The sequence below is a fragment of the Olea europaea genome, unplaced genomic scaffold, assembly GCF_002742605.1.
Source record: "Olea europaea var. sylvestris unplaced genomic scaffold, O_europaea_v1 scaffold399, whole genome shotgun sequence".
Classification (NCBI taxonomy): Eukaryota; Viridiplantae; Streptophyta; class Magnoliopsida; order Lamiales; family Oleaceae; genus Olea; species Olea europaea.
In genome coordinates, this window is record NW_019259490.1 from 144,278 (window position 1) to 160,767 (window position 16,490).

Consider the following 16,490-nt stretch of genomic DNA (forward strand, 5'->3'; position numbering starts at 1 on the left):
TACATTTATGTGCAAAGTGTTTTAATTTTCCTTATGCTCTTATATAAATTAAATATGCATGGAATGCTAGTGGACCTTCGGGTTCTAGAGAAAGAGATATGAAATTTCTACATGGAAATTAAGAGGACCTAAGATGGGTGTGTCGCTTGGTCACCGATATACTCCATAAGAGAAGAGCGGTATGAAGTGTATTATTTATTTGTTATATATCTGTGTATGGAAATTTGCACGTATCTTACTGGGTATTTTTAAAATACTCACTCTTACATTAATTTTACAGATTAGTTCGGGTCGATTGAAGCAGTGGAGAATTGGTGATGCGAGCTGCCAAGTGAATGAAGAATATAGAAAAATAAATAAGTTTGCTGTTTTAAATTTAGCAATTTGTTTAATTTTATTCAGAACGTATTATTTGAATTATTTAGGAGTTTATGTTTATGGTTAGATACACTTTCAATTATTTAAATTTAAATGTTACAGTTATTTGTTTATTGAAGAATTTTATTTTTATATAGTTCCGCATTTATAAATAAAGAAAAGTGAGTTTTTCGTAACGTTCCCGTGTTTATGTTTGATGAAAAATTGGGGCGTTACAAAAGTGGTGTAACATCTCAACTATCCTAGATGCCTCCGTTGGCCAGATAGGATGTGACTTAGAGTGTGGGCTTTTTTTTATGTTTAGTTGGCTACAACGTAAATGGTGACCCAAACCTTTTCAGAAAAAGCGTAATGATAGTCCCCCAAATCCATGTATGGATATTTATATAATGCGTGAATTTTAAGTATCAACTTTTCAAGGTGATGCATTGGCGCGAAGGATCCTGCCTTTATATGGATGGTGTACTTTGGACACAATATAATAGTCCTTTAACTTCAATCATGGATATTCACACAAATGCATGGAGTTTGAATTATAGAGGTGGGCATGAGCAGAATTGTGGTCCTTTCGTGAGGGCAAGGCTTTAAAAGATGGAAGCTTTGAGAAAAAGCTATTGAGGTAAAGGTGTAGTCTCTATTTGGGGACAAGGTGCTGAATGATGGAAGCTTTAGGAAAAGTTGTTGAGGTAGAGGCATGGTCCTCCTTGGGAATGAGGCTCTGAATGACTGAAAATTTGAGAAAAGTTGTTAGAATAGAGGCGTGGTCCTTGTTTGTGAATGAGGCTTTAAATGATGAAAGTTTTGAGAAAAGCTGTTGAGACGTAGTCCCTGTTTAGGGACGATATTCTAAATGATGGAAACTTTAAAAAAAGCTGTTGATGTAGAGGCGCGATGTGAATGATAACTAAGAACCTCTTCAGAAGGGGTGTAAGCTCATCCTTCTAAGGATTGGAAGCTGGCCATACACAACTTCAACTACTGAGTCAATCTAAAATCAAATCCTCACCTTTGGAGCAGAAGAGCTTCAAATTAGCCATTTTTCTTCCTTAACGTCTCCTAAACCCCTAAAAAGCTCTCATTTACTTTATCATGTTTTCTTCAAGAAATGACAATAATGCATGCCACTTTCTCTGGTAAAAATTAGGTCATTGTTCAAGTTTTCCATGCTTTTGTAATCATTGAATTTGGGTTTGTGAATTCTTTGCTAAAGATAATTCAAAATTTTAATTACAGTACATATTATGAAGAATTTTATTTGGAATGCTATTGTGAAATTCTATTAAGTTTACTTGGCGAATTTCAGTTGAAGTTCTATTTAGAAGTCCAATTGGGAGTTAGAATTTGTGTTGGACTTGAAGAGGGATATTGGGATGAAGAAAATCAAATTTTTGAAGTAAAGGATCTGAGAATGGATGTCAAAGTACAACTATTGCGACACTACAGCGCTAGAAAGTTTTTGGCTCAGTGCTAATGAGCTACCTAATATGTTTTCATCCTGTACCATTTTTTCCTCATCTACTCCATTTTGGACTCTGTTTCTTGTATTCTAATTCCAATTATAACTCTACTATTAGAAGGATTGTACATACCCTATTTGTTCCTTATATATAGTTTGTTGGCTTTTCATTATGATTTAGAAGAAATTAAAAATATTGTAAACACAAATCTTTGTATTATTTCTCTATATTCTAATAAAATCTCCCTTACTCTGCAAATTACGTTGTTCTTGTGTCTTTGAGATTTTTACTTCATATTATGGCTATAACCTCTAATTTTTTCAACAAGTTGGTATTGAATTAATCTGATATCATCTTCGTTTCACAAAAAATTGCTATCAGATCTTTTTCAATTTTGAATTTCTTGAGAAGATCAAGATTTTGATCAAGTTAATAGTTCAACTTGATTTTTTTGTGATTACAACTTTGAAGTCTGATATTTTGCCATTACATCGCAATACAAGATTCTCTTTATAGCAGGTAAAGATGTGAGCAGTACTCACTGACATGGATTTGGACGATGCGATGTTGAGATTTGACAAGATGCCCACAACTTGGTCTCTAGAGAAAAAAAAAACTAAAGGATCAGGAAATCCCTATTTCAAATCCATCTTCATCTTTCAAATAATATTTTTCAAAACGTTTTGAAAGAAAAATCAACCTATGCATTATGGTTAAAATTGCAGAAATTATGCATGAAAAAATTTTTAATGGCAAATTGCATTTGAAGTAACATCTATATTTTCATCATATGACAAAAGGTTCATATCATAACGATCACAAAGCTGCTTTTAAGGAATTCGTTGCTGATTTGGAGGCATTGGAAATCAAATATGATGAAGAATATTTGGGACTAATTTTATTGTGTTCATTCTCCACTTCATACATGTGTTTTAAGACACAATTTTGTGTAGTCGTGATACTCGCATCATAGAAGAAGTCTATGATACTATACATTCAAAGAAAAAGATGAAGCATCTTGTAGCATTTGAGGGTCATGGAACTCGCCTCATTGTTGATGGTGATCGTGCAAGGGGCAAGTCAAAATATAACTTCAAATTTTGTAATTATTGCAAGAAAATGGAACAATTGATAAACAATTGTTATAAGTTGCAGAATAAATCAAAGTTTAATGGAAAACAACAATACAAAATTTCAGGGAAAGCAAGTATTGTACTTTTCATATGTCTCTTAATCGGGAATTGTTTTCAACATATGAAGAAGTTTCAAAAGGTGTTGTGATGACCAGGAATAATACACCTTGTCGAATAGCTGGTATTGATTGGGTAAAAATAAGGTTGCTTGAAAGGACAGTAAGAACACTTGATACAGTGAGACACATTCCATATCTGAAGAGAAATCTTATCTCCTTAAGTACTCTTGATTCAATAGGGTATAGGTGCATTGTTGAAGGTGGAATTCTGAAGGTTAGAGAAGCAGCCAGTGTTTTGTTAAAGGGACATAGAAAATTTCATTTATATATCTTATAGTGTTATGTAGAATCTTTGAATAATCAGCATTTTTTAAGAATTCAAGTGAAATTAGAGTTGGATTTTGTACCGTTGAAATCTAATTTGGGATCTTCTTCAAAGAATACATCTCAATTGAATTTAGAAGTTATAGATAAATCTACCTTGCTACCACCATCGACAGTGTCATTATATTCAATTGCTAGTAACAGATCCATTGGGGCCTAAAACTCCACATAGGTACAATTTGTTGATTTAGTTGATGGTTTGAATGTGGCTAAGGGTGTTGATTCTAGCCAAAATCCTTCTTTTTATGCATTCAATTGTGATTCTATTACAGAGATTATTTTAGTCTTATTTGATGGTTATTAGACCAGCTTTGCCCGTAGTTAGGGTAGCAAATGTAGATAATATTTTTCGGTTGGAAAATTTTTTATGGAAAAGTTCTTTGTGTTTTTATTTGAAGAGTTCATGTTTATTGCTTACTGTGGAATTTGCCTCCAAGTGGAGAATTCTTTTGAAGTTTTTGTCCAATACAATGAAATTCATGTCAAGGTGGAAATTGTTAGAATTTGAGTGTGATCTAAATTCTTTCTTGAAGATAATTGAGAATTCTAATTAAAATGCACATTATGAAGAGTTGTATTTGAAATGCTATTGTGGAATTATATTCAAATTTACTTGGCAAATTTTAGTAGAAAGTTCTATTTGGAAGTTTAATTGGGAGTTAAATTTGTGTTGGACTTGAAGAGGATATTAGGAAGAAGAAAATCAAGTTTTCGAAGTAAAGGACCTGATAATGGGCGCTAGGAAGTTTTTGGCTCGACACCGAGGAGCTATTTGGTCTGTTTTCACCTTATGCAATTTTTTCCTCCTTTACTGCATTTTAGACTTTGTTTCTTGCACTCTATTTCAACTATAGCTCTATTATTAGGGTTTGGACATCTCCTATTTGTTCCTTATATATGGTTGGCTTTTGATTATGATTTAGAAGAAATTAGAAATATTGTTGATATCCCCAAAACCATAAACCCCGAGCTCGTCCTAAGTAGCCCGATCTCAACCTCCCCAAAACCATCAAATCTGAGGTCGGGGGTGTGAGGTCGGGCGGTGAATCTAGATGTCGAGCTCGAGTGACCAACGACCTAGGGGAGTGCAAATTCTACTTAAACCACAGTCCTTACCCTAATTGACTCTTTCTTCGACTAAAACACAAGTGGAACACTTGGAATAAAATACAAACTCCTTATCCTACGAGGATAATGACTACACATGGATGAGTCCTTCTAGGACTCTGTCCTCAACACTTATAAATACATGACCCAGGCTCATTTTTTAGGTACATTTTTCATTATTTCCAGTTCACAGCCTTACATATTCCCTATCTGACTTAAGAATCAGAGGAGCGACGAGCACACATCTCGTTGCCTTTTTTTCAGGTATTCGAAGATCGTTCGTGTTCATTCAAGTTCGTTCAAGTTTGGAGTTTAAACATTCAATTCGAGATCTTTAGGTACGATTTTTTTGGTAGCATCATTGGCGCCGTCTGTGGGAACCACAACCAAAAGTCATGGTCAATATACGTTTAGGTCTTCCTTTAGCAAGCTCATCCGCCCCGATAACCCTCCTCCTCCTGAGGAACGCCATGTCCCTCAAGAAGAATCGTCAAAGATGCCAGCACTTCAACTGTTGTTACCACTAGAGTTTTTGAGGAGCTTCGTCAGCAAGTTGCTGCATTAACCCGTCACATATCCCAAACCCTAAAGGTGGTTTTATGGTAGATGCTCAAGCTCGAGTCCCACCTGCAGCTCATGATGATGGTGGGGTTGGAACTTTGGGTGCACCGCAAATGGTTTTAGGTTCAACATCTGTTACAATGGATTCTGCCAAACTTATTAGGATTATTCAAAAAGGGATAGCAACAGGTATGCAACAAAATACTCGTGCAACAACAGGATTTAGCCCAATATGCCGTTCACTCCATAAGTTCTCTCATATCCCCTCCCGAACAGGTTCAAATATCCTCGGATAATGGAGTACGATGGGACAATCGACCCTATCAACCACCTCAATGTGTACACAGATATCATGAACTTATAGGTTGCACCAGATGCGGTAATGTGCAAAGCCTTTCCTCAGACCATCACAAATGCGGCTAGAGATTGGTTTTCCACATTGGATCCCAACTCTATTGCCTCTTTCTCAAATTTGGCCGATAAGTTCTTCGCTTTCTTTGTAAATAGCAAGTGAATCAGAAAGACAGCCGCATAACTCATGCGGATGTGTCAAGGACCCTTCGCAGTTTCATGACCAGATTCAATAATGAAAGGCCTTAGATCCCCGACCTACATATTACAGCAGTAGTCTCAGCTTTGACATACGCCATTAAGTGTGAAGTATTCAAGATGACTTTGTCTAAGACTCCACCAAAGTCAGTAACCAAGCTACTTACCCAAGCTGAGAAACATATAAATATGGAAGGAACTATGGCCCCAAGAACAGAAGTTTCCTCATTAGGAAAGCCCAATCAGAAAAGGCCACATGAGTCCAATCTGCGACAAGATGCACCTAGGGTCAAGCCAAGGCAAGACCCCCCTAACATCCTTTACCCGCTTGAACACCTAGAGGTCCAACATTTTGATAAAGATCAAGGATTTGAAGAAACTTAAATGGCCTCCTAGATTTTGGTCTCCACTGATGCTTGTGACAAGAGCAAGTACTATGATTTTCATAGGGATCATGGACATACGATGGAAGATTGTTTTACTTTAAAACGTGAGATTGAAGCTTTTATAAAAAGAGAATTTTTGAGCTCTTATGTTAGCAATGACAAGCGCCCAAGGAACAATCAGAATAGGGACAAGGCCCTAGAGGGTTGGGAAAATAGGCAACCTACTGCAAGTACTATCAATATTATTGTTGAAAGAACGACCTTGCGGGGGGAGGGAGAGATTCTAGCAGTGGGTGTAAGCAGTATGCCACGTAGTCTCCAACCATCTCAAAAACAAATCTTGGTTCTACAGAGGACATCACTTTCGAGGTAAGGGACTTAGAAGGCATATCATTCCCTCATGATGATGTTCTGATAGACAACGGAAGTGCAGCTAATGTAATGTCTCATAAAGCCTTTGTTCAAATGGAGATCTCAACAGAATAGCTCAAGCTAGTCAAAACACCTCTCCAAGAGTTTGGAGGCGAGGTCATCACCCCAGAAGGTATCGTCAAGTTGCCTTTAACATTAGGGTCAAAAGGTAAGCGAGTGACATAGATTACCACTTTTGAAGTTGTTCGTACTCCAATGGCCTATAACGCCATATTGGGAAGACCACTGCTCAATAGGATCCGAGCTATTGTCTCAACTTTTCACATAGCTATGAAGTTCCCTACAAGTGATGGAACCGAGGTGGTTCGAGGTGGCCAAACAGTGGCACGACAGTGTTATGTGACTGGTGTCCGAAAAATCAAAGACGACGTCATGCAAGTTTCAAAACTTGAGCTCGAGCTCGAGTAGGAGAATCATGGAAGACTGGCTCCGGTGGAAGGGTTGGAAGAGGTCGAGCTCGAGCCTGGCAGGAAAGTGACAATCGAACAGGAGCTAGATATAGTAGTCATGGCTGAACAATTGAGTTCTCTCTCCCGCAATATTGATGTATTTACTTGGAATGTTGAGGACATGCCTAGGATTGACCCAGAGGTAGTAGTGCACAAATTCAATGTAAATCCAGAGGCAAGACCTGTCAAGCAAAGGAAGAGGCAGTTTGCACCCGAAAGACAAAAAGTCATAAAGAAGGAGATTGCTAAGCTTGCTAACGCACAGTTTAATCGAGAAGTACAATATCCTGATTGGCTTGCTAATGTAGTTCTTGTCAAGAAGGCTAATGGAAAGTGACGAGTCTGCATTGACTTCACAGATTTGAATAAAACATGCCCTAAAGATAGTTATCCTCTACTTTGGATCGACAATCTTGTGGATAGCATGTCAGGTCATATTCTGTACAGCTTCTTGGATGCATTTTCGTGGTATCACCAAATACTCATGGCAGAATAAGATCAAGAAAAGACCTCATTCATGGCCGACTCAACCATCCATTGTTACATGGTTATGCCCTTTGGACTGAAGAATGCTGGGGCAACGTATCAGAGGCTGGTAAACAAGGTCTTTGCTGAATTAATCCGAAAAACGGTTGAAGCATATGTGGATGATATGGTGGTTAAAAGCAAACAAGTGAATGATCATGTCTCTAATCTTGAGAAAGTATTTGCTACGTTACGAAGGTACAACATGAAGTTTAACCCTGCAAAGTGTGCGTTTGGAGTGACATCTAGAAAGTTTTTTGGTTTTTTTTTATTACACACAAAGGAATAGAGGCAAACCCTGATAAAATCCAAGCTCTGATGTGTATAGAGGCCCCTGAGTGCAAAAGAGACATTCAGAAGTTGACATGTCACATAGCAGCACTAAACAAGTTTGTTTCCCGAGCAGCAGACAGGTGCTTTCCTTTTTTCAAACTACTTAGAGGAAATAAGAGTTTTGAATGGAATGAAGAATACAACTTAGCTTTTTAGAAGTTCAAGCAAACACTATCAACACCTCCAATTCTTACCAAACCAGAGCCTGGTGACATGTTGTTATTGTATTTGGCTGTTTCTCAAAACGCGGTAAGTGGAGTGCTAATAAAGGAAAAGGAAAGGATCCAGCAGCCTATCTATTATAAGCCGGATGTCTCAGGAAGATTGTTGAAGTGGGCAATTGAACTTGGGGAATTCAACATAGAGTTCAAGCAGCGATCGGCTATAAAGGCTCAAGCTTTGGCCAACTTCATAACAGAACTCACCCCAAGGTCCCAAGAGATGAAGGAAAAAGACCCGAGCATGACCTCAAAAATATGGGAGATCTTTGTAGATGGAGCATCCAGCAGCTCGGGCTCGAGGGCCGACGTTATCGTTAACAGCTCAGACAAAACCACGAAAATACAATATGTGCTTAGATTTGAATTTGAGGCCACCAACAATGAAGTAGAGTATGAAGTTGTTATCATAGCTCTTGAACTTGCAAAAAATCTCAAGCTAGAACATGTTAAAGTTTTCAGTGACTTGCAGCTAGTGTTCGGACGAATTGAGGGGTCTTTCGAAACAAAGAATGAAAAGATGAGTTTATATTGTCTGAGAGTACATGTCCTTCGGAGGCAGTTCATGAGTTATAAAATCCTAAAGGTAGCTAGAGCCTATAACGTCAAAGCTGATGCATTATCCAGACTCATCTTCATGGGTGTAGATGGACTTGACAAAATAGTGCACATTAAAATGGTGGTAGAACCTAGCAAAACTCAAAGGACAAGTATCATGGACATCGATCATGAGCCCTCCAGGATAGATCCAATAGTTGATTACATAAGCAATGGCAACCTACCATCTGACCCTCGGGTTGCTAGAAGCATCCGATATAGAGCTGCAAGATACTGTCTAATCGAAGGAGTTTTGTTCCGAGTAGCTTTACGCTCCTCTATCTGAGATTGCCTCAAACCTTCTAAGTTTCTTCAAGCCTTGATTGAAGTTCATGAAGGTGTGTGTGGAAACCATCAAAGAGCCTGAGCTTTTGCATATAAGTTGATAAGGTATGGATACTACTGGCCAAGTATGAAGAAAAATGCAGCAAATTATGTTCAAAAGTGTGACAAGTGCCAAAAGTTTGGCAACATCATACATGTTCCTGCTGAAGAGCTAACTTCCATTCATTACTCAGCTCCTTTCGAACAATGGGGAGTTGACATTCTTGGATCATTCCCCTTGGCCAGAGGACAATTAAAATTCGTAGATGTGGTAGTAAAGGACTTCACAAAGTGGGTAGAGTCTGAACCTCTAGCAACAATTTCGGAGCCCAGGCTGAGATCATTCATGTGGAAGTCCATCATATGTAGGTTTGGAATGCCAAAAGTCCTCATCACAGATAACTGAAGGTAATTCGACAACCCACAATTCCGGAACTTTTGTGCCAACCATGGGATTGATCATCGCTTGACCTCTATATCACACCCGCAAAGTAATGGGCTTGCTAAATTAACTAATCAGATCATACTCTAGGACCTTCAAACAAGAATAGGGGATGTTAAAAGTAATTGGCCTGATGAGCTGTCTTTCATACTTTGGGCATACTGGACTTCGCATAAGACCGCAACTGGTGAGACACCCTTCATGCTAGCCTTCAAACTCGAAGCTACCATTCCAATTGAGGTCAACCTCTCCACAATAAGGAAGCTCGAGATAAGTACGGATGAACAAACTACTGAACATCTTGACTTGCTCAAAGAAGTAAGAGAGCAAGCCTAACTTAGAGCTGCAAGTTATCAGAAAAGAACAGCAAGGCACTTCAACAACAAGGTTCGGCTAAGAAGGTTCAGAGTTGGAGATCTTGTCCTTAGAAGAGTAGAAGTTGCCGGACACCTACCAGGAAAACTTGGACCAACATGGGAAGGACCTTTCGAGGTCATACGAAAATTGAAAGGTGGAGCTTACAGTCTCAGGTATACCTCGGGAAAACCACTTCCAAGGTCATGTAACTCTAATAATCTAAAAATTTATTACAAGTAGCCAGCAATAGCTATTATCTTTTTTTCTTTCGGGTTTGCATGCCCACGCAATATTTATTTCCTTTAATTTTCGGGCTTACATGCCCAACACTGATTAGCTTTCATTTTTACTTTTTGGGCTCTAATGCCCTAATAGTTCCTGCTCTAATAAACTCGAGTATCAATGCCCTTGAGCCGCTTTCATACAATGTAAGAACTCTTCTTTATGTTATTGCTTCTCTACATAATCAATTAGTATAAGGTCGTGCCCCGCGCATGCAGTTAATACTTAATCTATTAGCATAAGGTCTTGCCCCTCGCATGTAGCTAATACTTAATAAATTAGCTTATAGCCGTGTCTCGCTCATGCAGCTAATAATTTATAAATTAGCAAAAGGTCGTGCCTCATACGTGCAGCTAATACCTTAATATATTAGAGTAAGGCTGTGTCCCACGCATGCAGCCAATACTTAATAAATTAGCGTAAGGTTGTGCTTCATGCATGCAGCTAATACTTAATCAATTAGCGTAAGGCTGTGCCCAGCGCATGCAACTAATACTTAATCAATTAGCGTAAGGCCGTGCCTCACACGTGGAGCTAATACTTTATAAATTAACATAAGGTCGTGCCTCTCACACCTTATAAGTTAGCCTAAGGTCGTGCCCCGCGCATGCAGCTAATGCTCAACTAGTTAGAGCCAAACACATTGTGTCATACCTTGGTATAATGACGCGAAAACAGAATAGGCCAAGTCGACAAACATCAAATAGGTTGAACCTAAGACCCCCGACCTCAATGACCCCAACTTGACAAAATAACGAGAAATCTCAAGGTCGAGATCAAGTATATCGTGCCCCACCAAAATTGCCTAAACTAGCAGAAACCTCGTGCATTACAATCACACTATGGAAGGTTGAAGATCTATATCCTCAAGCTTAAAAATCCATTAGAAACTGAAGTGAAAGGCTTGAATTGGCCTCACCATCTCATACATATTACATCCTCGAGCTAGCTATGAATATCCTTGGGCTAGATGTCTATATGACACTCAAGTTAATTGATTGTTAAGCGTGATCTACACAAAGCTCGAGCTTAATTCACTGGGCTAGACACAAAACAGTCTTAACACCGACCTTCAATTTAATACTCGATCTCGGCGTATGCCATAGGCCGAAATCATAAATAAACACAAGCTTATGTCATCAACAAGAAATAGTACGACCTATTTTCATAAGCTTTCAAGTAACATTCTCGAGCTTCTCAAAGAATGGTCTGACTGTATAAAGCAAGAACTATACTAACGATCGAACTAGTAACAAATAAACATTAAATGCAATCTTATGATAGTCAGAATGTATTGCATGAACAAAGGTCGATCATATTTCAAAAAATAATAGGCCCAGTTCGGGCAATGTACATTACATCCCAAAAATAAGTACAATAATGTCTAACTCGGGGTCGGGGGCGGGGGCCTAATCTAAGTCAATGGGGTCGCACCCCCTCCTTGGTCAAGGGTCCCAAAATCATCATCATCATCCCCACTATCGATCTCAAACAAAGAAATCTCGAGATCCTTGGCAAGCTCGTTCATTGTCTTCAGCTCCTCGACCACAGGTTTCAAGTCCGTAGTAATACGAGCCAGACCCGTACTGACCCAGAAGGGTCCTGAACTTGTCAAAGTGCTTGAACTCCTCAATAGCTTAAGCCCGAGCTTGCCCTTACCAGCTCCTCCTCAAAAGAATTTTGAGATTGAAGGAGCTCAAGTTTTACCTCCTCCGCTTCATCCTTTGCAATCCCAACTTCATCTCGGGCTTTCTTAAGGTCTGCATTGGCTACCTCTAGGGCCCTTTCAAGCTCGAGGGCCTTTTTACATGCCTGCTCGCTCTTGGCCTTAAGTTCGGCCATCTGGTTCGAGGTATTGAGGCCATTGAGTCCCAGGCCTCGTGCTATCCTTAAAATCTACAAAACAAGTACCATGCCCAACATCAGATCAACCCAGAAAGAGGTTCAAAAATAATAAAAGTAATAATACTAAGAGTGTACCTTTAAGGTAAGGAGCTTGAGGGCTCGAACCCCTTTGTGAGGATCAACCTCCTTTTCATACTTATCCACTATGTTATGGATAAGAACACATTGAGCATACTCTTCGAGCAACTTGGTGGGCATAGGGTCGTCATCGTCAGCAAGGAGGTCCGACCCGAAATAAGGAGTACGAGCCCGAGTTTGTTGCTGAGGAATAGGCTGACTTGGAGGGGTCGGGCTTTTCGAGCTCTGTCTCAGACTTGCGGGGCACGACGGGCGGCCATTTTTGCTCGTTTCTTGCCCTTGGATGGGACAGTGGTCAGGGCTTTTGACTCCGGGCCTCTTGTCCTCTGGTGAACGTTCTCCAGAAGTACGGACGGATCGAAAGACATTTCTAGTTCTGCAAACAGAAAAGGCAAAGGCGTTAGATCGATCTATAGGTCGATGATTAGACATGAAAATACAAAGTTATAAAAAATCGTACCCTCGAGGCCTTTCACATAGGGTGTCATTCTCGAGTAGATAATCAAACTTCTGTGCCAAAGGATCATGATTCACTAACCTCAACCTATCTCTCTCTAAAACTTCAAAATAAGCCTGACCTTCATTGAACCTATCCTTATTAGAAATTTCCCACTTCGGGCTAAACGGATGGTCTGGGTCTTGAGGTTTTACAAAGAAAAACCTTTCTTTCCATCCCTAAGAGAGCTAGGGGTCTCATGTGTTCTAAAATCCCCTTTTGTGGATAAATAAATGAAGTAGTTGTACCCGAGGAGAGTTTCATATCAAAAACCATTCTTAGCAGGTCTAGTCGAGGCTCGACCTCGATACATCTACACAAAATAAAGAAATACACTAACAACCTCAAACTGGTCGGTGCTAGCTAACTTGGGCATAAATAATAAGAGGTCAGGAAATGGATGAAAAATGGATGAAGGGGCCACCTAAGCCCAACCTTAAGAGCGTCTCTAAAAAAGGCCATCTCTCCCTTTCGAGCTCCTAACACCATCTCAGTAGGCCCTGGGGCTCTTACATTACAAGTAGGCATGACCCCGAACTCTCTATTTATCTCAATAATCACATGTTCTTTGTACTTGGTCGGTTCTTTGGAATAGATCAGGTTATCAATATGAGAACTAACAGGGATGGCCATGGGGAAAAGGGATGTACCTACATCCTCAGGCTTTTCACTATGGTTTGAAGTTCTGGATGGATGACTACTGTCACTCTTACTCGACCCCGTGCTACTACTACTACTTGACATGATACTAAATCAAATAATTAACAACTTAAGGGCTCGAACTCTTACCTTTTTGGACGATCGCTCACCAACCCACTATCCCCGAACTCGAGCTCGATTTACTGAGAGATGAGAGTGAAAAGTGAAAAATGAGGGGTGAGAGTTAGGGTATTTATAAGAGACTGTGGAATACTAACGGTCATTTAATCTCAACCCTTTGAACAAGACACGTGGTAGTCATCTAAGATCGTACTCTGACATTCCATTGAACGCCTAACACGTGGAACGACACCTGGGCATTTATGCCTCTACATCTTCATTCGTCGATTAAGCTTGAACTGTAATCTACGACCTCGATGCACGGGAGGCCTGTGATATCCCCAAAACCATAAACCTCGAGCTCGACCTAAGTAGCTCAATCTCAACCTCCCCAAAACCATCAAATCTGAGGTCGGGCGTTGACACTAGATGTCGGGCTCGAGGGACCATCGACCTAGGGGAGTGCAAATTCTACTTAAACCACAGTCTTCTTCAACTCAAACACAAGTGGAACACTTGGAATAAAATACGAAATCCTTATCTTAAGAGGATAAAGACTATACATGGATGAGTCCTTCTAGGACTCTGTCATCAACACTTATAAATACATGATCTGGGCTCATTTTTAGGGTATGTTTTTCATTATTTTCGGTTCATAGCCATGCACACTAAATCTCATTTCTGACTTAAGCATCGGAGGGGCGACGAGCACGTATCTCGTTGCCTTTGTTTCAGATATTCGAAGATCATTCGTATTCATTCAAGTTAGTTCAAGTTTGGAGTTTAAACATTTAGTTCGAGATTTTTAGGTACGATTTTTTTTGGTAGCATCAATTGTAAACACAAATCCTTGTATTATTATCCATATTATAATAAAATCTCCTTTATTTTTTAAATTACGTTGTTTTTGTATTTTTCAGGTCTTTACTTCATATTGTAGTTATAATCTCTTATTTTCTTCAACAAATTAGTATTGGATTAGTCCGCTATTATCGTTGTTTCACATCAGTAATTGTACATGGATCCAATATAGCCAAAAAAAAATTAGTTTCATAAAAACTTCAATTTCATCGAGTTCAATATTCTAACTATCCAATTCTTAATAACAACATTGTAATAAATGAAGAACTAGAATTTACAAGTCTGTTTGGTCTAATATTCAGTATTACTTTATTCAAATAACACATACAAAAGCAATAAAATATTTAACATATTAATTAACCTTTCGGGTATGGAAAATATAGTAGATTACAACTGTAATAAATAAATTAACGTCTCTTGTAAAAAATTATTGCTAAGTCATGAAACTTTCAGCTAAGTTTCACTTTGGTAAGTTCCATACTTTAATTTTATTCTCTCACTTATTCGCACGCCCTTTATCTCCAATAAGTACATTATACTACAGATTGATTTTGTGCAAAATCAAATTTTTAATTGATTTGATAAAAAATAATGAACTATATTGTTAAAACTATTGTTTACTCCGACTTAGACTTTTATCAACTTTTTATCTAAAGCAAAAGGACGATATGCCTTTTTTTTTTTTTTTTTTTAAAGAAATCTTATATTTTATATACTGATGGGTGTGTGTTTCACATATTGATATTTAGTTAACAAAATGAAATTTCACTTAAAGTTCAAGGACTTAAATTTAATTTTGCTCAAAATGTAATTTTATACGTTAAGCCAATCGCTAAAAAGTATTCCCAAACAACTCGAGCTACTGAACTTTTAATAAACGTAAAATTAAGCCGTTGATTTGTATAAAATTATATTTATTTATTAAATTTTAATAAAAGTTGGTGAAACGTGTGATAGAAATTTTTTTAAAAATTATGAATACTGTAGAATGTGATTCAAAATGAATTTTAGAAAAAATAAAACAAAGTGCAGAGTGTTTCAATTTACTCGCTATGATATTCTGTTATGGCATCTCCAATTAAAACCCCAAAATGGTGCAAAATATCATAATGATGCAAAACTCCTCCAACCATGCATCATCCTTTGCACCAAAATGGTGCTAAGGAAACATTTTACTCTTTATTTTGTTATATGACAAAATTTTCTTCCATTTGTATATTTTTTTGCTATTCAACAAATTTTAATCCTTATTATTATTATTATTATTATTATTATTATTATTATTATTATTATTATTAGGTGCATTTATAATAAATTTTAATCATATAATCAATAATAATTTAGGAATGAATTATAGCCCTTGTTTGATTACCTTTAAAATTTTAATACATTTTTCTATCTTTTACTTTCAACAACACATTTTTCAATAAAATAATATTATACGTAAATTAAAAAAATTTCATTCTTTTTTAGCCATACAATCTTCTAAAAACTACTATTTCAAACAACATTTTACCCAAATTTCTCATTATAATGGTTGTCAAACAAAGGAATAATAAAAGCACTCAATAAATTTAAGTAGTAATGAAATAAATAATTTTAATTATTTTTGAGATTAATAGATTGTCAAGAATTAAAAGCAAAAAATGGAAAAAAAAATGATGAAATAGTGTTCATTTGCTGCAAGTTTTGATGTTTGGATTGAAAATAATTTTCAGGTTACGCAATATTTATATCAAAATGGACCCCAAATTTCGGTGCAATGATTGAAGATGGGCTCAACATATTCCACTACTCGAATTTTTTCTCAATATTACCGTAAGCCACTCTGACACTGTAGTAGTATGTACATTTCTGGGCCTAATTTTAAGCAAAATTTTGCACTTAACTGACAAGAAAGGTTAGCCCCACGTGTCCCTAATGTTTCATTCCTCTGAACCTATCTTCACTTTTGTTGAGTCATAAAAGTCAAATCTGGTGTGTGAACAGAAGGCTTCATACATAAGTATGTCAGAACACAAATATAAGAGCGTGGGTGAGAATTTTTTGGCAATTTTTTATTTATGATAAATTCCACACATGAGAGTAATCTGACCAAATTCTGTAGAATTTTTTTTTTGTACAATTGGCTTAATTCCAGAACCGTTCTCAAATCAACAACTGCATCAACGCGTGAGTACAAGCTCCATAAACAACAAAAATCTCATGAACCCACCATACATTTTTACTTAGAGGGTGTTTAAACCACATTATTTTGGTAATGGAAAATTCTATTTGTACATAATTATTGTATATAATGTTGTCCATAATGTGATGTGACAATAGTTCGATTGTTGATGTGCAAGTGTGAGATTTAAATTAAAAGTTTGATCCAGTGCCACGTGTAATTATGGACACTATTATATAAAAATTATGTAT